Source organism: Somniosus microcephalus, chromosome 15 (genome assembly GCF_052327205.1).
Source record: "Somniosus microcephalus isolate GS21.2 chromosome 15, FLI_Smic_1.0, whole genome shotgun sequence".
NCBI classification, from domain to species: Eukaryota; Metazoa; Chordata; class Chondrichthyes; order Squaliformes; family Somniosidae; genus Somniosus; species Somniosus microcephalus.
The window spans coordinates 126,443,917-126,467,009 of NC_141001.1; the positions used below are offsets into that span (position 1 = coordinate 126,443,917).

Here is a 23,093-nt window from a genome sequence, read left to right on the forward strand (position 1 = left end):
TCTTTTTCTCTTCCCTTCCCTTCCCTCTCTCCTGCCCTTCCCTCTCTCCTGCCCTTCCCTCTCTCCTGCCCTTCCCTCGCTCCTGCCCTTCCCTCTCTTCTTCCCTTCCCTCTCTCCATCCCTTCCCTCTTTTTATCCTCCAAAGCCTTTCCATCTTCACCTCTCCTTTCCCCTCTTCTCCTTTCCACTCCTTGTCTCCCTTCCCCTTTCCTGTCATCTCCTTCTTGAAGTAGGACACTCCCTCACTGGGTATAGCTGGATGGCTATTACCCCCAATATCTCAACCAACCTGCCATTATTCACGGGCAAACCCGATAGTGGTGGGCTAATTGGCCATGGGAGGCATCACGCCCAAGCCCAATCCCAAGCAAGGTGACTGCAATTGACCTCAGCACCATGGGTTATGGAAGGGGAAATCAGCCAGGATCTCACATCCACCCTGCTGCAAAGCACATGTTTTTCAACGAGCGGGTTTAACTGCGCTGAATATCATGGCGTACAGGAACTACAGCAACTGTCTCCTGGTGATGGGCAACAGCCTGACACAGTGGTGGTTCCAGCATCCCATCCCTGGGTGTGCCCTGTTCCACAGGCAGGTTAGACCCTCTCAACTGATGTTGAACACCACTTGGAGGAACCATTGAGGGCACAGAATGTACTCTGGGTGCAGGACCTCAAAATCCATCACCAAGAGTGGCTCGGTATTACCACCACTGACCGAGCTGGCCGAATCCTGGAGGACGTAAGGGCCAGACTAGGCTTGTGACAAGTGGTGAGAGAACCAACGCAAGGAAGTACCCTCCTTGTCACAGACTCATCCGCCTACGACTGCTTTAGCAGAAGTGACCACCGCACAGTCCTCGCGAAGACAAAGTCTCGTCTCCATCACGAGGACATCTTCCATCCAGTAGGATGATTCAGCAGCCCAAAAGTGGGCATCCATGAGGTGCTGTGGGCCAGCGGCAGCAGCAGAATTGTTTTCTACCTCAATCTGTAATCTCTTAGCCCGGCATATCCCTCACTCCCCAGTCACCACTAAGCCAGGAGACCAACACTGGTTCAATGAGGAGTGTAGAAGAGCATGCCAGGAGCAGCACCAGGCATTACTTAGAGCGAGGTGTGAACCTGGTGAAGCTACTACACAGGGCTACCTGCAGCTAAAGAGTGGAAGCAGCACGCTATAGACAGAGCTAAGCAGTCCCACAACCAGCGGATCAGAGCAAAGCCACATCCAGTCGTGAATGGTGGTGGACAACCAGGCAACTAACAGGATGAGGCTCCATGAACATTCCCATTCTCAACCACGGTGGAGCCCAGCAAGTGAGTTCGAGAGACAAGATTGAAATGTTCGCAAGTGTCTTCAGCCAAAGGTGCTGAGTTGATGATCCTTCCCAGCCTCCTCCTGAGGTCCCCCACTAACGTTCCCTCTAAGCTGTGCGGCTGCGCAGGTCTCTACCGGTCCTGTGCAGTCCGGGACCGGTTTATCCAATGTTAAATTTTGTGCATGTGCGTAATTGTGAATGGGCCGTGCAGCCCCTTAAAGGGGCCACGCACCTAAAGGAAACTTAGGGGGAACATTGGTCCCTACCAACACAGGTGTCAGTCTTCAGCCAATTCGGTTCATTCCATTAAGAAGTGGCTGAGTGCACCAGACACAGTTAAGGCTATGGGTCCCGACAACATCCCAGCTGTAGTGCTGAAGACCTGTGCTCCAGAACTAGTCACTCCCTGACCCAAGCTATTCCAGTCCAGCTACAACACTGGCATCTACCTGGGTCAGTTTGGGTGACAGCTGATCACCTTGAACAACAGAGAGACCGGGTACCTCCCCTTGACCATCAATGCCCCTGTCGCAGAGACCCCCCATCATTGAGACGCCCCCATCATTGAGACCCCCATCACTGAGACCCCCATCACCGAGACCCCCCATCACCGAGACCCCCATCACTGAGACCCCCATCACCGAGACCCCCCATCACCGAGACCCCCATCACCGAGACCCCCATCACCGAGACCCCCCATCACCGAGACCCCCATCACGGAGACCCCATCACCGAGACCCCCATCACCGAGACCCCCATCACCGAGACCCCATCACCGAGACCCCATCACCGAGACCCCCATCACCGAGACCCCATCACCGAGACCCCATCACCGAGACCCCCATCACCGAGACCCCCCATCACCGAGACCCCCATCACCGAGACCCCCATTACCGAGACCCCCATCACCGAGACCCCCATCACCGAGACCCCCATCACCGAGACCCCCCATCACCGAGACCCCCACCACCGAGACCCCATCACCGAGACCCCCATCACCGAGACCCCCATCACCGAGACCCCATCACCGAGACCCCATCACCGAGACCCCCATCACCGAGACCCCCATCACCGAGACCCCATCACCGAGACCCCATCACCGAGACCCCCATCACCGAGACCCCCCATCACCGAGACCCCCATCACCGAGACCCCCATCACCGAGACCCCCATCACCGAGACCCCCATCACCGAGACCCCCCATCACCGAGACCCCCATCACCGAGACCCCCATCACCGAGACCCCCCATCACCGAGACCCCCATCACCGAGACCCCCATCACCGAGACCCCATCACCGAGACCCCATCACCGAGACCCCCATCACTGAGACCCCCCATCACCGAGACCCCCATCACCGAGACCCCCATCACCGAGACCCCCATCACCGAGACCCCCCATCACCGAGACCCCCATCACCGAGGCCCCCCATCACTGAGACCCCCATCACTGAGACCCCCATCACTGAGACCCCCATCACCGAGACCCCCCCATCACTGAGACCCCCATCACTGAGACCCCCATCACCGAGACCCTTGGGGGTCTCCACTGACTCGAAGCTTGACTGGACTAGCCACATTAAGAGAGAAAGACTCGCATTTCTATAGCGCCTATTTCATCCACCGGACGTCCCAAAGCGCTTTACAGCCAATTAAGTACTTTTTTTGAGGTGTAGCCACTGTTGTAATGTAGGAAATGCGGCAGCAAATTTGCGCCCAGCAATGTGATAATGACCATATAATCTGTTTTAGTGATGTTGGTTGAGGGGTAAGTATTGGCCCCAGGACACCAGGGTGAACTCCCCTGCTCTTCTTCAAAATAGTGGCCGTGGGATCTTTTACATCCACCTGAGAGGGCAGACGGGGCCTCGGTTTAACGTCTCATCCGAAAGACTGCGCCTCTGACAGTGCGGCGCTCTCTCAGTACTGCCCCTCCGACAGTGCGGCGCTCCCTCAGTACTGCCCCTCCAACAGTGCAGCACTCCCTCAGTACTGCCCCTCCGACAGTGCAGCACTCCCTCAGTACTGCCCCTCCGACAGTGCAGCACTCCCTCAGTACTGCCCCTCCGACAGTGCGGCGCACTCTCAGTACTGCCCCTCCAACAGTTCGGCGCTCCCTCAGTACTGCCCCTCCGACAGTGCGGCGCTCCCTCAGTACTGCCCCTCCGACAGTGCGGCGCTCTCTCAGTACTGCCCCTCCGATAGTGCAGCGCACTCTCAGTACCGCCCCTCCGACAGTGCGGCGCACTCTCAGTACTGCCCCTCCGACAGTGCGGCGCTCCCTCAGTACCGCCCCTCCGACAGTGGGCGCTCTCTCAGTACTGTTCCTCTGACAGTGCAGCGCTCCCTCAGTACTGCCCCTCCGATAGTGCAGCGCACTCTCAGTACTGCCCCTCCGACAGTGCGGCGCTCTCTCAGTACTGCCCCTCCGATAGTGCAGCGCACTCTCAGTACTGCCCCTCCAACAGTGCGGCGCTCTCTCAGTACTGTCCCTCTGACAGTGCGGCGCTCCCTCAGTACTGCCCCTCCGACAGTGCGGCGCTCCCTCAGTACTGCCCCTCCGATAGTGCAGCGCACTCTCAGTACTGCCCCTCCGACAGTGCAGCATTCCCTCAGTACTGCCCCTCCGATAGTGCAGCGCACCCTCAGTACTGCCCCTCCGACAGTGCGGCACTCCCTCAGTACTGCCCCTCCGACAGTGCGGCACTCCCTCAGTACTGCACTGGAGTGTCAGCCTAGATTATGTGCTCAAGTCTGTGGAGTGGGACTTGAACCAGAGCGAAAGTGGGACCAACAAGAGCAGCGGGGATAAAAGAAGTGGGAGCAGAGGAGAGAGAGCAAAAACAATCAAGGAGTGACATCACAGGACAGCAGGTAGGTGATTGGTGGGTGAGTATTAAGGTTTTTTTTTCTCTCTAACCTAGGACAGTGGTTTAAACTAGGAGTGGGAAACTATAACGTACTGTCTTACATCTATAGCTTAACTAATTAAACTAATTAATATAACTATAAATAATCATTGAATAAAAACTTTAACTAATTAAATAAAGAAAATAAGGCCAGACTAAGATATGGCAGGGCAGGTTGTGTGTCTGGACTGCAGTCTGTGGGAGTTTGTGGACGGCGAGACTGTCCCGAGCAAACACGTCTGCAGGAGATGTCTCCGTCTCGAATCTCCCCGGCTCAGAGTCATTGAGCTGGAGGGCGAGTTGGAGATGCTCCAACACATAAGGGAGGGGGAAGAATTTCTGGACAGTTTTATTCAGAATGCAGTCACACCCCAGAGGAAAGCACAGGTTCAGGAAGGGGAGGGTGTGACTGTTAGGGAGCCGGGTAGCGGGGATTTAGGAGAGGTTGAGAAGGAAGTCCTGCAGACACTGGCCCTATCCAACGGGTACAATATACTCGCTACCTGTGAGGACAAGGAGAAAGGCTGCGGGGAGGACAGCCACAATGCAGACCAAGGCACCATGGCTCAGGAGGCTGTCCAAGGGTGGGAAGAGCAGAATAGAAATGTGGTAGTGATAGGGGACTCTATAGTTAGGGGGATAGATAGCAGCCTCTGCAGCCAAGAGCAAGCACCCCGAAGGGTGTGTTGCCTACCTGGTGCCAGGGAAGGGATACCTCATGGTGGCTGGAGAGGAACTTGGAAAGGGAGGGGGTAAATTCAGTTGTCGTGGTCCATGTTGGAACAAACGACATAGGTAGAAACAGGGAGGAGGTCCTACTGAAAGAGTATCAGGAGTTAGGCTCTAATTTGAAAAGCAGGACCTCGAGGGTAATAACCTCTGGATTATTACCCGAGCCACATGCAAATTGGCAATGAAGCAGACAGATCAGGAGAATTAACACGTGGCTAAAGGGCTGGTGTGGGGAAGAGGGGTTCCTTTTCATGGGACACTGGCACCAGTTCTGGGACAGGAAGGAGCTGTACCGATGGGACAGGCTCCACCTGAACCAGGATGGGACCCGTGTCCTAGCGGAAAGGATAAATAGGGAGTTGGCAAAGGCTTTAAACTAGTAAGATCGGGGGAGGGCTCTACAAGAAATGTAATCAGACTAAATACAAACAAAACAGGAAAAGAGAGCACAGGAAAGAATAAAGTAAGGGAGGACATTGATGGCAAGGGAATAAATAGAGTTATAGAACAGGAGTCTAAAAAGATGGTTAAACATAAAAAGTGAGAGGAAACCCTATTAAAAATGAGCTAAACTGTCTGAACAGCAATGCACACAGTGTCTGTAATAAAACAAGGGAGGTGGAGGCAGTCATGCGTTGCGAGTAACCAGATATAGTAGGGATTACTGAGACATGGCTTGAAAAATCAGGACTGGGAATTAAACATTGCAGGGTATAACATATTTAGAAAAGACAGAGAGGGAAAAAGGGGAGGTGGAGTAACTGTACTTATTAGGGATTATATAATGGAAGTAGAAAAATGTGACACAGCTATCAGCAAGACAAAAATAGAATCCACGTGGATAGAGATAAAAGATAATAAAGGATCAACCACATTAATAGGCATAGTCTACGGACCACCTAATAGTGGAAGGGGAGTGGAGGAAGAAATATGCAGACAAATTATGGAAATGAGTAAAAAACATAGAATAATAATCATGGGGGATTTCAACTATCCCCATATTAATTGGACAGAAAAGGTAGGTAAAGGGGCTAAGAGAATGGAGTTTATACAATATGTACAGGACTCCTTTCTAACCCAATATGTAAAAAGCCCAACAAGGGAGGATTCGCTATTGGATCTAGTAATGGGGAATGAACCAGAGCAGATAAGAGATGTAAAAGTAGGGGAACATCGAGGCAATAGTGACCATAATATAATACACTTTAAGATGATAATTGAGAAGGACATAAGTATATGAAAACCAGGGTAATAGATTGGAGAAAAGCTGATTTTGAGGGGCTGAGAATAGAACTTGGGAAAATAAAATAGGCAACAATATTGGCAAACAATGATGTAGAACAATAGGAAACATTTAAAATGGTGTTCAACAGAGTGCAGGAACAACATATTCCGCTAAAAGGAAAGAACAAGCCAAACACTAATGAGATTCCATGGATGAATAAAGCCATAAGGGAACAATTGAGGGTAAGGAAAGAAGCAAACATTAAGTTCATGGACAGCAGGGGAGTGCATGATATGGGAGAATACAAAGAGATTAGGAGAGAAGTAAAAAAAACAATTATGAAGGCAAAGAGGAACTATGAAATTAAATGATCAAGGAACATAAATCAAAATAGTAAAATATTTTAAAGGCACATCAATTAAAAAAGGGAGGTTGGGATGGGAATAGGGCCATTAAGGGGCAGACAGGATAATACCACAGGTAACGATAGAGAGATGGCAGAAATATTAAATAATTATTTTGCTTCAGTATTTATCAGGGAGATAGAACAGGTGGACATGACACTGGATGATCAGATGAGTAATGAGATAAGTACATTTAAAATAAAAAGAGAAGATATATTAAATAAACTAATCAAACTCAAAGAGGATAAAACCCCTGGTCCGGGTGGATTGCAACCACGCATTTTAAAAGAATCTAGGGAAGAGATAGCAGAGGCATTACTGCACATATTTAATAATTCGTTAGAAGAAGGTGTAGTGCCAGAGGACTGGCGGATAGCTAATGTAATAATACCTATATTTAAGAACATGTCCAGGGAATTATAGACCAGTCAACTTAACATCAGTGGTAGGAAAAATAATGGAGGTAACAGAGAGGTAACAGAGAGAGTAGACAAGGGTAATGCAGTAGATGTAATTTATCTAGATTTTCAAAAGCCCTTCGATAAGGTCCCCCATAATAGACTGATGAACAAGGTCAGAGAATACGGAGTCAGGAGACAAGTAGCAGAATGGATTGCTGGCTGGCTTCAGGACAGAAAGCAGAGCGTAGGGGTAAAGGGTAACTATTCACAGTGGCAGAAGGTGGGTAGTGGTGTTCCACAAGGATCAGTGCTGGGACCACTGCTGTTCACAATTTACATTAATGATTTAGAATTTGGAATCAAAAACACAATTTCTAAATTTGCGGATGACACCAAATGGGGGGGATAGTCAATACTGAGGGGGACTGCAACAAATTACAGGAGGACATTAATAAATTTGCAGAATGGGCATATAATTGGCAAATGAAGTTCAACACAGATAAATGTGAGGTATTACATTTTGGTAGGAAGAATAGGGAGGTCACTTATCACTTGGAGGGTGCGAGTCTAGGTGGGGTCGAGGAACAAAGGGATCTCGGAGTACAAATACACAAATCACTAAAAGTTGTGACACAGGTTAACAAGGCCATAAAAAAGCAAACCGAGCACTAGGGTTTATTTCTAGAGGGATAGAATTGAAAAGTAGGGAAGTTATGCTAAACCTGTATCGAACCTTGGTTAGACCACACTTGGAGCACTGCGTACAGTTCTGGTCGCCATATTATAAAAAGGATATAGAGACACTGGAGAGGGTGCAGAGAAGATTTACAAGGATGATACCAGAAATGCGAGGGTATACATATCAGGAAAGGATGAACAGGCTGGGTCTCTTTTCTCTTGAAAAAAGAAGGCTGAGGGGTGACCTAATAGAGGTCTTTAAAATCATGAAAGGTTTTGATAGAGTGGATACAGAGAGAATGTTTCCACTTGTGGGGACGAGCACAACTAGGGGCCATCAATATAAGATAGTCACCAAGAAATCCAATAGGGAATTCAGAAGAAACTTCTTTACCCAGAGAGTGGTGAGAATGTGGAACTCGCTCCCACAGGGAGTGGTTGAAGCGAATAGTATCGATACATTTAAGGGGAGGCTGGACAAGCACATGAGGGAGAAGGGAATAGAGGGTTATGCTGATAGAGTTAGATGGGGAAAGACGGGAGGAGGCTCGAGTGGAGCATAAACGCCAGCATGAACTGGTTGGGCCGAATGGCCTGTTTCTGTGCTGTATATCCTATGGAATCCTGTGTAATCCTGTGTAACCCACAACCTTCTGACTCAGAAGTGAGGGTGCTACCAGCTGAGCCACGGCTGACACCCTGTTAACACTGTGGTTACAAGAGTTAATTCAGGGTTGGAATCTGGGATGGAGTGGGCTTCCCCGGGGTTCAGTGCGGGCAGTGGGGTTCCCTGGGGTTCAGTGTATGGAGTGGGGTTACCCGGGGTTCAGTGCGGGGATTGGGGTTCTGCGGGGTTCAGTGTGGGGAGTGGGGTTCCCCGGGGTTCAGTGTGGGGAGTGGGGTTCCCCGGGGTTCAGTGCGGGCAGTGGGGTTCCCCGGGGTTCAGTGCGAGGAGTGGGGTTCCCCGGGGTTCAGTGCGGGCAGTGGGGTTCCCTGGGGTTCAGTGTATGGAGTGGGGTTCCCCGGGGTTCAGTGCGGGGAGTGGGATTCCCCGGGGTTCAGTGTGGGGAGTGGGGTTCCCCGGGGTTCAGTGCGGGGAGTGGGGTTCCCCGGGGTTCAGTGCGGGGAGTGGGGTTCCACGGGGTTCAGTGCGGGGAGTGGGGTTCCCCGGGGTTCAGTGCGGGGAGTGTGGTTCCCCAGGGTTCAGTGCGGGGAGTGGGGTTCCCCGGGGTTCAGTGCGGGGAGTGGGGTTCCCCGGGGTTCAGTGCGGGGAGTGGGGTTCTCCGGGGTTCAGTGCGGGGAGTGGGGTTCCCCGGGGTTCAGTGTGGGGAGTGGGGTTACCCGGGGTTCGGTGCGGGGAGTGGGGTTCCCCAGGGTTCAGTGCGGGGAGTGGGGTTCCCCGGGGTTCAGTGCGGGGAGTGGGGTTCCCCGGGGTTCAGTGTGGGGAGTGGGGTTCCACGGGGTTCAGTGCGGTGAGTGGGGTTCCCCGGGGTTCAGTGCGGGGAGTGGGGTTCCCCGGGGTTCAGTGCGGGGAGTGGGGTTCCCCGGGGTTCAGTGCGGGGAGTGGGGTTCCCCGGGGTTCAGTGCGGGGAGTGGGGTTCCCCGGGGTTCAGTGCGGGCAGTGGGGTTCCCCGGGGTTCAGTGCGAGGAGTGGGGTTCCCCGGGGTTCAGTGCGGGCAGTGGGGTTCCCTGGGGTTCAGTGTATGGAGTGGGGTTCCCCGGGGTTCAGTGCGGGGAGTGGGATTCCCCGGGGTTCAGTGCGGGCAGTGGGGTTCCCCGGGGTTCAGTGCGGGGAGTGGGGTTCCCCGGGGTTCAGTGCGGGGAGTGGGGTTCCCCAGGGTTCAGTGTATGGAGTGGGGTTCCCCGGGGTTCAGTGCGGGGAGTGGGGTTCCCCGGGGTTCAGTGCGGGGAGTGGGGTTCCCCAGGGTTCAGTGTATGGAGTGGGGTTCCCCAGGGTTCAGTGCGGGGAGTGGGGTTCCCCGGGGTTCAGTGTGGGGAGTGGGGTTCCCCGGGGTTCAGTGTGGGGAGTGGGGTTCCCCGGGGTTCAGTGCGGGCAGTGGGGTTCCCCGGGGTTCAGTGCGGGGAGTGGGGTTCCCCGGGGTTCAGTGCGGGGAGTGGGGTTCCCCGGGGTTCAGTGCGGGGAGTAGGGTTCCCCGGGGTTCAGTGCGGAGAGTGGGGTTCCCCGGGGTTCAGTGCTGGGAGTGGGGTTCCCCGGGGTTCAGTGCGGGGAGTGGGGTTCCCCGGGGTTCAGTGCGGGGAGTTTGGTTCCACGGGGTTCAGTGCGGGGAGTGGGGTTCCCCGGGGTTCAGTGTGGGGAGTGGGGTTCCCCGGGGTTCAGTGTGGGGAGTGGGGTTCCCCGGGGTTCAGTGCGGGGAGTGGGGTTCCCCGGGGTTCAGTGCGGGGAGTGGGGTTCCCCGGGGTTCAGTGCGGGGAGTGGGGTTCCCCGGGGTTCAGTGCGGGGAGTGGGGTTCCCCGGGGTTCAGTGTGGGGAGTGGGGTTCCCCGGGGTTCAGTGCGGGGAGTGGGGTTCCCCGGGGTTCAGTGTGGGGAGTGGGGTTCCCCGGGGTTCAGTGCGGGGAGTGGGGTTCCCCAGGGTTCAGTGCGGGGAGTGGGGTTCCCTGGGGTTCAGTGTGGGGAGTGGGGTTCCCCGGGGTTCAGTGCGGGGAGTGGGGTTCCCCGGGGTTCAGTGCGGGGAGTGGGGTTCCCCGGGGTTCAGTGCGGGGAGTGGGGTTCCACGGGGTTCAGTGCGGGGAGTGGGGTTCCCCGGGGTTCAGTGCGGGGAGTGTGGTTCCCCAGGGTTCAGTGCGGGGAGTGGGGTTCCCCGGGGTTCAGTGCGGGGAGTGGGGTTCCCCGGGGTTCAGTGCGGGGAGTGGGGTTCTCCGGGGTTCAGTGCGGGGAGTGGGGTTCCCCGGGGTTCAGTGTGGGGAGTGGGGTTCCCCGGGGTTCGGTGCGGGGAGTGGGGTTCCCCAGGGTTCAGTGCGGGGAGTGGGGTTCCCCGGGGTTCAGTGCGGGGAGTGGGGTTCCCCGGGGTTCGGTGCGGGGAGTGGGGTTCCCCGGGGTTCAGTGCGGGGAGTGGGGTTCCCCGGGGTTCAGTGCGGGGAGTGGGGTTCCCCGGGGTACAGTGCGGGGAGTGGGGTTCCCCGGGGTACAGTGCGGGGAGTGGGGTTCCCCGGGGCTCAGTGCGGGGAGTGGGGTTCCCCAGGGTTCAATACGGGGAGTGGGGTTCCCCGGGGTTCAGTGCGGGGAGTGGGGTTCCCCGGGGTTCAGTGCGGGGAGTGGGGTTCCCCGGGGTTCAGTGCGGGGAGTGGGTTTCCCCGGGGTTCAATACGGGGAGTGGGGTTCCCCGGGGTTCAGTGCGGGGAGTGGGGTTCCCCGGGGTTCAGTGCGGGGAGTGGGGTTCCCCGGGGTTCAGTGTGGGGAGTGGGGTTCCCCGGGGTTCAGTGCGGGAAGTGGGGTTCCCCGGGGTACAGTGCGGGGAGTGGGGTTCCCCGGGGTTCAGTGCGGGGAGTGGGGTTCCCCGGGGTTCAGTGCGGGGAGTTTGGTTCTCCGGGGTTCAGTGCGGGGAGTGGGGTACCCCGGGGTTCAGTGCGGGGAGTGGGGTTCCGCGTATTCAGTGCGGGGAGTGGGGTTCCCCGGGGTTCAGTGCGGGGAGTGGGGTTCCCCGGGGTTCAGTGCGGGGAGTGGGGTTCCCCGGGGTTCAGTGCGGGGAGTGGGGTTCCCCGGGGTTCAGTGTGGAGAGTGGGGTTCCCCGGGGTTCAGTGTGGGGAGTGGGGTTCCCCGGGGTTCAGTGCGGGGAGTGGGGTTCCCCGGGGTTCAGTGCGGAGAGTGGGGTTCCCCGGGGTTCAGTGCGGGGAGTGGGGTTCCCCGGGGTTCAGTGCGGGGAGTGGGGTTCCCCGGGGTTCAGTGCGGGGAGTGGGGTTCCCCGGGGTTCAGTGCGGGGAGTGGGGTTCCCCGGTGTTCAGTGTGGGGAGTGGGGTTCCCCGGGGTTCAGTGCGGGGAGTGGGGTTCCCCGGGGTTCAGTGCGGGGAGTGGGGTTCCCCGGGGTTCAGTGCGGGGAGTGGGGTTCCCCGGGGTTCAGTGCGGGGAGTGGGGTTCCCCGGGGTTCAGTGCGGGGAGTCGGGTTCCCCGGGGTTCAGTGCGGGGAGTGGGATTCCCCGGGGTTCAGTGCGGGGAGTGGGATTCCCCGGGGTTCAGTGCGGGGAGTGGGGTTCCCCGGGGTTCAGTGCGGGGAGTGGGGTTCCCCGGGGTTCAGTGCGGGGAGTGGGGTTCCCTGGGGCTCAGTGTGGGGAGTGGGGTTCCCCGGGGTTCAGTGCGGGGAGTGGGGTTCCCCAGGGTTCAGTGTATGGAGTGGGGTTCCCCGGGCTTCAGTGTGGGGAGTGGGGTTCCCCGGGGTTCAGTGCGGGGAGGGGGGTTCCCCGGGGTTCAGTGCGGGGAGTGGGGTTCCCCGGGGTTCAGTGCGGGGAGTGGGGTTCCCCGGGGTTCAGTGTGGGGAGTGGGGTTCCCCGGGGTTCAGTGCGGGGAGTGGGTTTCCCCGGGGTTCAGTGCGGGGAGTGGGGTTCCCCGGGGTTCAGGGCGGGGAGTGGGGTTCCCCGGTGTTCAGTGCGGGGAGTGGGGTTCCCCGGGGTTCAGTGCGGGGAGTGGGGTTCCCCGGGGTTCAGTGCGGGGAGTGGAGTTCCCCGGGGTTCAGTGTGGGGAGTGGGGTTCCCCGGGGTTCAGTGCGGGGAGTGGGGTTCCCCGGGGTTCAGTGCGGGGAGTGGGGTTCCCCGGGGTTCAGTGTGGAGAGTGGGGTTCCCCGGGGTTCAGTGTGGGGAGTGGGGTTCCCCGGGGTTCAGTGCGGGGAGTGGGGTTCCCCGGGGTTCAGTGCGGAGAGTGGGGTTCCCCGGGGTTCAGTGCGGGGAGTGGGGTTCCCCGGGGTTCAGTGCGGGGAGTGGGGTTCCCCGGGGTTCAGTGCGGGGAGTGGGGTTCCCCGGGGTTCAGTGCGGGGAGTGGGGTTCCCCGGTGTTCAGTGTGGGGAGTGGGGTTCCCCGGGGTTCAGTGCGGGGAGTGGGGTTCCCCGGGGTTCAGTGCGGGGAGTGGGGTTCCCCGGGGTTCAGTGCGGGGAGTGGGGTTCCCCGGGGTTCAGTGCGGGGAGTGGGGTTCCCCAGGGTTCAGTGCGGGGAGTGGGGTTCCCCGGGGTTCAGTGCGGGGAGTCGGGTTCCCCGGGGTTCAGTGCGGGGAGTGGGATTCCCCGGGGTTCAGTGCGGGGAGTGGGATTCCCCGGGGTTCAGTGCGGGGAGTGGGGTTCCCCGGGGTTCAGTGCGGGGAGTGGGGTTCCCCGGGGTTCAGTGCGGGGAGTGGGGTTCCCTGGGGCTCAGTGTGGGGAGTGGGGTTCCCCGGGGTTCAGTGCGGGGAGTGGGGTTCCCCAGGGTTCAGTGTATGGAGTGGGGTTCCCCGGGCTTCAGTGTGGGGAGTGGGGTTCCCCGGGGTTCAGTGCGGGGAGGGGGGTTCCCCGGGGTTCAGTGCGGGGAGTGGGGTTCCCCGGGGTTCAGTGCGGGGAGTGGGGTTCCCCGGGGTTCAGTGTGGGGAGTGGGGTTCCCCGGGGTTCAGTGCGGGGAGTGGGTTTCCCCGGGGTTCAGTGCGGGGAGTGGGGTTCCCCGGGGTTCAGGGCGGGGAGTGGGGTTCCCCGGTGTTCAGTGCGGGGAGTGGGGTTCCCCGGGGTTCAGTGCGGGGAGTGGGGTTCCCCGGGGTTCAGTGCGGGGAGTGGAGTTCCCCGGGGTTCAGTGTGGGGAGTGGGGTTCCCCGGGGTTCAGTGCGGGGAGTGGGGTTCCCCGGGGTTCAGTGTGGGGAGTGGGGTTCCCCAGGGTTCAGTGCAGGGAGTGGGTTCCCCGGGGTTCAGTGTGGGGAGTGGGGTTCCCCGGGGTTCAGTGCAGGGAGTGGGGTTCCCCAGGGTTCAGTGTGGGGAGTGGGGTTCCCCGGGGTTCAGTGCGGGGAGTGGGGTTCCCCGGGGTTCAGTGCGGAGAGTGGGGTTCCCTGGGTTTCAGTGCGGGGAGTGGGATTCCCCGGGTTTCAGTGTGGGGAGTGGGGTTACCCGGGGTTCGGTGCGGGGTGTGGGGTTCCCCGGGGTTCAGTGTAGGGAGTGGGATTCCCCGGGGTTCATTGCGGGGAGTGGGGTTCCCCGGGGTTCAGTGCGGGGAGTGGGGTTCCCCGGGTCTCAGTGTGGGGAGTGGGGTTCCCCGGGGTTCAGTGCAGCGAGTCGGTTCCCCGGGGTTCAGTGTGGGGAGTGGGGTTCCCCGGGGTTCAGTGCGGCGAGTCGGTTCCCCGGGGTTCAGTGCGGGGAGTGGGGTTCCCCGGGGTTCAGTGCGGCGAGTCGGTTCCCCGGGGTTCAGTGTGGGGAGTGGGGTTCCCCGGGGTTCAGTGCGGGGAGTGGGGTTCCCCGGGGTTCAGTGCGGGGAGTGGGGTTCCCCTGGGTTCAGTGTGGGGAGTGTGGTTCCACGGGGTTCAGTGTGGGGAGTGGGGTTCCCCGGGGTTCAGTGCGGGGAGTGGGTTTCCCCGGGGTTCAGTGCGGGGAGTGGGGTTCCCCGGGGTTCAGGGCGGGGAGTGGGGTTCCCCGGTGTTCAGTGCGGGGAGTGGGGTTCCCCGGGGTTCAGTGCGGGGAGTGGGGTTCCCCGGGGTTCAGTGCGGGGAGTGGAGTTCCCCGGGGTTCAGTGTGGGGAGTGGGGTTCCCCGGGGTTCAGTGCGGGGAGTGGGGTTCCCCGGGGTTCAGTGTGGGGAGTGGGGTTCCCCAGGGTTCAGTGCAGGGAGTGGGTTCCCCGGGGTTCAGTGTGGGGAGTGGGGTTCCCCGGGGTTCAGTGCAGGGAGTGGGGTTCCCCAGGGTTCAGTGTGGGGAGTGGGGTTCCCCGGGGTTCAGTGCGGGGAGTGGGGTTCCCCGGGGTTCAGTGCGGAGAGTGGGGTTCCCTGGGTTTCAGTGCGGGGAGTGGGGTTCCCCGGGTTTCAGTGTGGGGAGTGGGGTTACCCGGGGTTCGGTGCGGGGTGTGGGGTTCCCCGGGGTTCAGTGTAGGGAGTGGGATTCCCCGGGGTTCATTGCGGGGAGTGGGGTTCCCCGGGGTTCAGTGCGGGGAGTGGGGTTCCCCGGGTCTCAGTGTGGGGAGTGGGGTTCCCCGGGGTTCAGTGCAGCGAGTCGGTTCCCCGGGGTTCAGTGTGGGGAGTGGGGTTCCCCGGGGTTCAGTGCGGCGAGTCGGTTCCCCGGGGTTCAGTGCGGGGAGTGGGGTTCCCCGGGGTTCAGTGCGGCGAGTCGGTTCCCCGGGGTTCAGTGTGGGGAGTGGGGTTCCCCGGGGTTCAGTGCGGGGAGTGGGGTTCCCCGGGGTTCAGTGCGGGGAGTGGGGTTCCCCTGGGTTCAGTGTGGGGAGTGTGGTTCCACGGGGTTCAGTGCGGGGAGTGGGGTTCCCCGGGGTTCAGTGCGGGGAGTGGGGATCCCCGGGATTCAGTGCGGGGAGTGTGGTTCCACGGGGTTCAGTGCGGGGAGTGGGGTTCCCCGGGGTTCAGTGCGGGGAGTGGGTTTCCTCGGGGTTCAGTGCAGGGAGTGGGGATCCCCAGGATTCAGTGCGGGGAGTGTGGTTCCACGGGGTTCAGTGCAGGGAGTGGGGATCCCCGGGATTCAGTGCGGGGAGTGTGGTTCCACGGGGTTCAGTGCGGGGAGTGGGGTTCCCCGGGGTTCAGTGCGGGGAGTGCGGTTCCTCGGGGTTCAGTGCAGGGAGTGGGGATCCCCAGGATTCAGTGCGGGGAGTGTGGTTCCACGGGGTTCAGTGCGGGGAGTGAGGTTCCCCGGGGTTCAGTGCGGGGAGTGGGGTTCCCCGGGGTTCAGTGCGGGGAGTGGGGTTTCCCGGGGTTCAGTGCAGGGAGTGGGGTTCCCCGGGGTTCAGTGTGGGAAGTGGGGTTCCCCGGGGTTCAGTGCGGAGACTGGGGTTCCCCGGGGTTCAGTGTGGAGAGTGGGGTTCCGCGCGTTCAATGTGGGGAGTGAGGTTCCCCGGGGTTCAGTGCGGGGAGTGGGGTTCCCCGGGGTTCAGTGCAGGGAGTGGGGTTCCCCGGTGTTCAGTGCGGAGAGTGGGGTTCCCCGGGGTTCAGTGCGGGGAGTGGGGTTCCCCGGGGTTCAGTGCGGGGAGTGGGGTTCCCCGGGGTTCAGTGCGGGGAGTGGGGTTTCCCGGGGTTCAGTGCAGGGAGTGGGGTTCCCCAGGGTTCAGTGTGGGAAGTGGGGTTCCCCGGGGTTCAGTGCGGAGACTGGGGTTCCCCGGGGTTCAGTGTGGAGAGTGGGGTTCCGCGCGTTCAATGTGGGGAGTGAGGTTCCCCGGGGTTCAGTGCGGGGAGTGGGGTTCCCCGGGGTTCAGTGCAGGGAGTGGGGTTCCCCGGGGTTCAGTGTGGGGAGTGGGGTTCCCCGGGGTTCAGTGCGGGGAGTAGGGTTCCCCAGGGTTCAGTGCGGGGAGTGGGGTTCCCCGGGGTTCAGTGCGGAGACTGGGGTTCCCCGGGGTTCAGTGTGGGGAGTGGGGTTCCCCGGGGTTCAGTGCGGGGAGTGGGGTTCCCCGGGGTTCAGTGCGTGGAGTGGGGTTCCCCGGGGTTCAGTGCAGGGAGTGGGGTTCCCCGGGGTTCAGTGCGTGGAGTGGGGTTCCCCGGGGTTCAGTGCGGGGAGTGGGGTTCCCCGGGGTTCAGTGTGGGGAGTGGGGTTCCCCGGGGTTCAGTGCGTGGAGTGGGGTTCCCCGGGGTTCAGTGTATGGAGTGGGGTTCCCCGGGGTTCAGTGCGGGGAGTGGGGTTCCCCGGGGTTCAGTGCGGGGAGTGGGGTTCCCCGGGGCTCAGTGCGGGGAGTGGGATTCCCCGGGGTTCAGTGTGGGGAGTGGGGTTCCCCGGGGTTCAGTGTATGGAGTGGGGTTCCCCAGGGTTCAGTGTGGGGAGTGGGATTCCCCGGGGTTCAGTGCGGGGAGTGGGGTTCCCCGGGGCTCAGTGTGGGGAGTGGGGTTTCCCGGGGTTCAGTGCGGGGAGTGGGGTTCCCCGGGGTTCAGTGCGGGGAGTGGGGTTCCCCGGGGTTCAATACGGGGAGTGGGGTTCCGCGGGGTTCAGTGCGGGGAGTGGGGTTCCCCGTGGCTCAGTGCGGGGAGTGGGGTTCCCCGGGGTTCAGTGCGGGGAGTGGGGTTCCCCGGGGTTCAGTGCGGGGAGTGGGGTTCCCCGGGGTTCAATACGGGGAGTGGGGTTCCCCGGGGTTCAGTGCGGGGAGTGGGGTTCCCCGGGGTTCAGGGCGGGGAATGGGGTTCCCCGGGGTTCAGTGCAGGGAGTGGGGTTCCCCGGGGTTCAGTGCGGGGAGTGGGGTTCCCCGGGGTTCAGTGTGGGGAGTGGGGTTCCCCGGGGTTCAGTGCGGGGAGTGGCGTTCCCCGGGGTTCAGTGCGGGGAGTGGGGTTCCCCGGGGTTCAGTGCGGGGAGTGGGGTTCCCCGGGGTTCAGTGCGGGGAGTGGGGTTCCCCGGGGTTCAGTGTATGGAGTGGGGTTCCCCAGGGTTCAGTGTGGGGAATGGGGTTCCCCGGGGTTCAGTGCGGGGATTGGGGTTCCCCGGGGTTCAGTGTGGGGAGTGGGGTTCCCCGGGGTTCAGTGTGGGGAATGGGGTTCCCCGGGGTTCAGTGCGGGGATTGGGGTTCCCCGGGGTTCAGTGTGGGGAGTGGGGTTCCCCGGGGTTCAGTGCTGGGAGTGGGGTTCCCCGGGGTTCAGTGCGGGGAGTGGGGTTCCCCATGGTTCAGTGCGGGGAGTGGGGTTCCCCGGGGTTCAGTGCGGGGAGTCGGGTTCCCCGGGGTTCAGTGCTGGGAGTGGGGTTCCCCGGGGTTCAGTGCGGGGAGTGGGGTTCCCCGGGGTTCAGTGTGGGGAGTGGGGTTCCCCGGGGTCCAGTGCGGGGAGTGGGGTTCCCCGGGTTTCAGTGCGGGGAGTGGGGTTCCCCGGGGTTCAGGGCGGGGAATGGGGTTCCCCGGGGTTCAGTGCAGGGAGTGGGGTTCCCCGGGGTTCAGTTTGGGGAGTGGGGTTCCCCGGGGTTCAGTGCGGGGAGTCGGGTTCCCCGGGGTTCAGTGAGGGGAGTGGCGTTCCCCGGGGTTCAGTGAGGGGAGTGGGGTTCCCCGGGGTTCAGTGCGGGGAGTGGGGTTCCCCGGGGTTCAGTGCGGGGAGTGGGGTTCCCTGGGTTCAGTGTGGGGAGTGGGGTTCCCCGGGGTTCAGTGAGGGGAGTGGGGTACCCCGGGGTTCAGTGCGGGGAGTGGGGTTCCCCGGGGTTCAGTGTGGGGAGTGTGGTTCACTGGGGTTCAGTGTGGGGAGTGGGGTTCCCCGGGGTTCAGTGCGGGGAGTGTGGTTCACTGGGGTTCAGTGTGGGGAGTGTGGTTCACTGGGGTTCAGTGCGGGGAGTGGGGCTCCCCGGGATTCAGTGCGGGGAGTGGGGTTCCCCGGGGTTCAGTGCGGGGAGTGGGGTTCCCCGGGGCTCAGTGCGCGGAGTGGGGTTTCCCGGGGTTCAGTGTGGGGAGTGGGGTTCCCCGGGGTTCAGTGCGGGGAGTGTGGTTCACTGGGGTTCAGTGTGGGGAGTGCGGTTCCTCGGGGTTCAGTGCGGGGAGTGGGGTTCCCCGGGGCTCAGTGCGGGGAGTGGGGTTCCCCGGGGTTCAGTGCGGGGAGTGGGGTTCCCCGGGGCTCAGTGCGCGGAGTGGGGTTTCCCGGGGTTCAGTGTGGGGAGTGGGGTTCCCCGGGGTTCAGTGCGGGGAGTGTGGTTCACTGGGGTTCAGTGTGGGGAGTGCGGTTCCTCGGGGTTCAGTGCGGGGAGTGGGGTTCCCCGGGATTCAGTGCGGGGAGTGGGGTTCCCCGGGGTTCAGTGCGGGGAGTGGGGTTCCCCGGGGCTCAGTGCGCGGAGTGGGGTTCCCCGGGGTTCAGTGCGGGGAGTAGGGTTCCCCAGGGTTCAGTGCGGGGAGTGGGGTTCCCCGGGGCTCAGTGCGGGGAGTGGGGTTCCCCGGGGTTCAGTGCGGGGAGTGGGGTTCCCCGGGGCTCAGTGCGGGGAGTGGGGTTCCCCGGGGTTCAGTGCGGGGAGTGGGGTACCCCGGGGTTCAGTGCGGGGAGTGGGGTTCCCCAGGGTTCAGTGTGGGGAGTGGGGTTCCCCGGGGTTCAGTGCGGGGAGTGGGGTTCCCCGGGGTTCAGTGCGGAGAGTGGGGTTCCCCGGGGTTCAGTGCGGGGAGTGGGGTTCCCCGCGGTTCAGTGCGGAGAGTGGGGTTCCCCGGGGTTCAGTGTGGGGAGTGTGGTTCACTGTGGTTCAGTGTGGGGAGTGGGGTTCCCCAGGGTTCAGTGCGGGGAGTGGGGTTCCCCGGGGTTCAGTGTGGGGAGTGGGGTTCCCCGGGGTTCAGTGCGGAGAGTGGGGTTCCCCGGGGTTCAGTGCGGGGAGTGGGGTTCCCCAGGGGTCAGTGCGGGGAGTGGGGTTCCCCGGGGTTCAGTGCGGGGAGTGGGGTTCCCCGGGGTTCAGTGCGGGGAGTGGGGTTCCCCGGGGATCAGGGCGGGGAATGGGGTTTCCCGGGGTTCAGTGCAGGGAGTGGGGTTCCCCGGGGTTCAGTGTGGGGAGTGGGGTTCCCCGGGGTTCAGTGCGTGGAGTGGGGTTCACCGGGGTTCAGTGCGGGGAGTGGGGTTCCCCGTGGTTCAGTGCGGGGAGTGGGGTTCCCCGGGGTTCAGTGCGGGGAGTGGGATTCCCCGGGGTTCAGTGTGGGGAGTGGGGTTCCCCGGGGTTCAGTGCGGGGAGTGGGGTTCCCCGGGGTTCAGTGCGGGGAGTGGGGTTCCCCGGGGTTCAGTGCGGGGAGTGGGGTTCCCCAGGGTTCAGTGCGGGGAGTGGGGTTCCCCAAGGTTCAGTGTGGGGAGTGGGGTTCCCCGGGGTTCAATGAGGGGAGTGGGGTTCCCCGAAGTTCAGTGCGGAGAGTGGGGTTCCCCGGGGTACAGTGCGGGGAGTGGGGTTCCCCGGGGTTCAGTGAGGGGAGTGGCGTTCCCCGGAGTTCAGTGCGGGGAGTGGGGTTCCCCGGGGTTCAGTGCGGGGAGTGGGGTTCCCCAGGGTTCATTGCGGGGAGTGGGGTTCTGCGGGGTTCAGTGCGGGGAGTGGGGTTCTCCGGGGTTCAGTGCGGGGAGTGGGGTTCCCCGGGGTTCAGTGCGGGGAGTGGGGTTCCCCAGGGTTCAGTGCGGGGAGTGGGGTTCCCCGGGGTTCATTGCGGGGAGTGTGATTCCCCGGGGTTCAATGCGAGGAGTGGGGTTCCCCGGGGTTCAGTGCGGGGAGTGGGGTTCCCCGGGGTTCAGTGCGGGGAGTGGGGTTCCCCGGGGTTCAGTGCGGGGAGTGGGGTTCCCCGGGGTTCAGTGTGGGGAGTGGGGTTCCCCGGGGTTCAGTGCGGGGAGTGGGGTTCCCCGGGGTTCAGTGTGGGGAGTGGGGTTCCCCGGGGTTCAGTGCGGGGAGTGGGGTTCCCCGGGGTTCAGTGTGGGGAGTGGGGTTCCCCGGGGTTCATTGCGGGGAGTGTGATTCCCCGGGGTTCAGTGTGGGGAGTGGGGTTCCCCGGGGTTCAGTGTGGGGAGTGGGGTTCCCCGGGGTTCTGTGCGGGGAGTGGGGTTCCCCGGGGTTCAGTGCGGGGAGTGGGGTTCCCCAGGGTTCAGTGCGGGGAGTGGGGTTCCCCAAGGTTCAGTGCGGGGAGTGGGGTTCCCCGGGGTTCAGTGCGGGGAGTGGGGTTCCCCGGGGTTCAGTGCGGGGAGTGGGGTTCCCCGGGGTTCACTGTATGGTGTGGGTTCCCCGGGGTTCAGTGCGGGGAGTGGGGTTCCCCGGGGTTCAGTGCTGGGAGTGAGGTTCCCCAGGGTTCAGTGTGGGGAGTGGGGTTCCCCGGGGTTCAGTGCGGGGAGTGGGGTTCCCCGGGGTTCAGCGTGGGGAGTGGGGTTCCCCGGGGTTCAGTGCGGGGAGTGGGGTTCCCCGGGGTTCAGTGTGGGGAGTGGGGTTCCCCGGGGTTCAGTGCGGAGAGTGGGGTTCCCCGGGGTTCAGTGCGGGGAGTGGGGTTCCCCGGGGTTCAGTGCGGGGAGTGGGGTTCCCCGGGGTTCAGTGCGGGGAGTGGGGTTCCCCGGGATTCAATGCGGGGAGTGGGGTTCCCCGGGGTTCAGTGCGTGGAGTGGGGTTCCCCGGGATTCAATGCGGGGAGTGGGGTTCCCCGGGGTTCAGTGCGGGGAGTGGGGTTCCCCGGCGTTCAGTGCGGGGAGTGGGGTTCCCCAGGGTTCAGTGCGGGGTGTGGGACTCCCCGGGGTTCAGTGCGAGGAGTGGGGTTCCCCGGGGTTCAGTGCGGGCAATGGGGTTCCCCGGGGTTCAGTGCGGAGAGTGGGGTTCCCCGGGGTTCAGTGCGGGGAGTGGGGTTCCCCGGGGTTCAGTGCGGGGTTCCCCGGGGTTCAGTGCGGGGAGTGGGGTTCCCCGGGGTTCAGTGTGGGGAGTGGGGTTCCCCGGGGTTCAATGAGGGGAGTGGGGTTCCCCGAAGTTCAGTGCGGAGGGTGGGGTTCCCCGGGGTTCAGTGCGGGGAGTGGGGTTCCCCGGGGTTCAGTGAGGGGAGTGGGGTTCCCCGGAGTTCAGTGCGGGGAGTGGGGTTCCCCGGGGTTCAGTGCGGGGAGTGGGGTTCCCCGGGGTTCAGTGAGGGGAGTGGGGTTCCCCGGAGTACAGTGCGGGGAGTGGGGTTCCCCGGGGTTCAGTGCGGGGAGTGGGGTTCCCCAGGGTTCATTGCGGGGAGTGGGGTTCTGCGGGGTTCAGTGCGGGGAGTGGGGTTCCCCGGGGTTCAGTGCGGGGAGTGGGGTTCCCCGGGGTTCAGTGCGGGGAGTGGGGTTCCCCAGGGTTCAGTGCGGGGAGTGGGGTTCCCCGGGGTTCATTGCGGGGAGTGTGATTCCCCGGGGTTCAGTGCGAGGAGTGGGGTTCCCCGGGGTTCAGTGCGGGGAGTGGGGTTCCCCGGGGTTCATTGTGGGGAGTGGGGTTCCCCGGGGTTCAGTGCGGGGAGTGGGGTTCCCCGGGGTTCAGTGTGGGGAGTCGGTTCCCCGGGGTTCAGTGCGGAGAGTGGGGTTCCCCAGGGTTCAGTGCGGGGAGTGGGGTTCCCCGGGGTTCAGTGTATGTTTAATCTGTTTTAGTGATGTTGGTTGAGGGGTAAGTATTGGCCCCAGGACACCAGGGTGAACTCCCCTGCTCTTCTTCAAAATAGTGGCCGTGGGATCTTTTACATCCACCTGAGAGGGCAGACGGGGCCTCGGTTTAACGTCTCATCCGAAAGACTGCGCCTCTGACAGTGCGGCGCTCTCTCAGTACTGCCCCTCCGACAGTGCGGCGCTCCCTCAGTACTGTCCCTCCAACAGTGCAGCACTCCCTCAGTACTGCCCCTCCGACAGTGCAGCACTCCCTCAGTACTGCCCCTCCGACAGTGCAGCACTCCCTCAGTACTGCCCCTCCGACAGTGCGGCGCACTCTCAGTACTGCCCCTCCAACAGTTCGGCGCTCCCTCAGTACTGCCCCTCCGACAGTGCGGCGCTCCCTCAGTACTGCCCCTCCGACAGTGCGGCGCTCTCTCAGTACTGCCCCTCCGATAGTGCAGCGCACTCTCAGTACCGCCCCTCCGACAGTGCGGCGCACTCTCAGTACTGCCCCTCCGACAGTGCGGCGCTCCCTCAGTACCGCCCCTCCGACAGTGGGCGCTCTCTCAGTACTGTTCCTCTGACAGTGCAGCGCTCCCTCAGTACTGCCCCTCCGATAGTGCAGCGCACTCTCAGTACTGCCCCTCCGACAGTGCGGCGCTCTCTCAGTACTGCCCCTCCGATAGTGCAGCGCACTCTCAGTACTGCCCCTCCAACAGTGCGGCGCTCTCTCAGTACTGTCCCTCTGACAGTGCGGCGCTCCCTCAGTACTGCCCCTCCGACAGTGCGGCGCTCCCTCAGTACTGCCCCTCCGATAGTGCAGCGCACTCTCAGTACTGCCCCTCCGACAGTGCAGCATTCCCTCAGTACTGCCCCTCCGATAGTGCAGCGCACCCTCAGTACTGCCCCTCCGACAGTGCGGCACTCCCTCAGTACTGCCCCTCCGACAGTGCGGCACTCCCTCAGTACTGCACTGGAGTGTCAGCCTAGATTATGTGCTCAAGTCTGTGGAGTGGGACTTGAACCAGAGCGAAAGTGGGACCAACAAGAGCAGCGGGGATAAAAGAAGTGGGAGCAGAGGAGAGAGAGCAAAAACAATCAAGGAGTGACATCACAGGACAGCAGGTAGGTGATTGGTGGGTGAGTATTAAGGTTTTTTTTTCTCTCTAACCTAGGACAGTGGTTTAAACTAGGAGTGGGAAACTATAACGTACTGTCTTACATCTATAGCTTAACTAATTAAACTAATTAATATAACTATAAATAATCATTGAATAAAAACTTTA

The 23,093-nt window shown here is 61.8% G+C and overlaps 1 protein-coding gene across 1 annotated transcript in view; it reads right to left on the bottom strand.

Annotated features, from left to right (window-relative positions):
* LOC147107226 (uncharacterized) overlaps positions 1–23,093 on the bottom strand; it is a 364,341-nt gene that overhangs the window by 19,189 nt on the left and 322,059 nt on the right. The gene's annotated exons all lie outside the window — the stretch shown is intronic.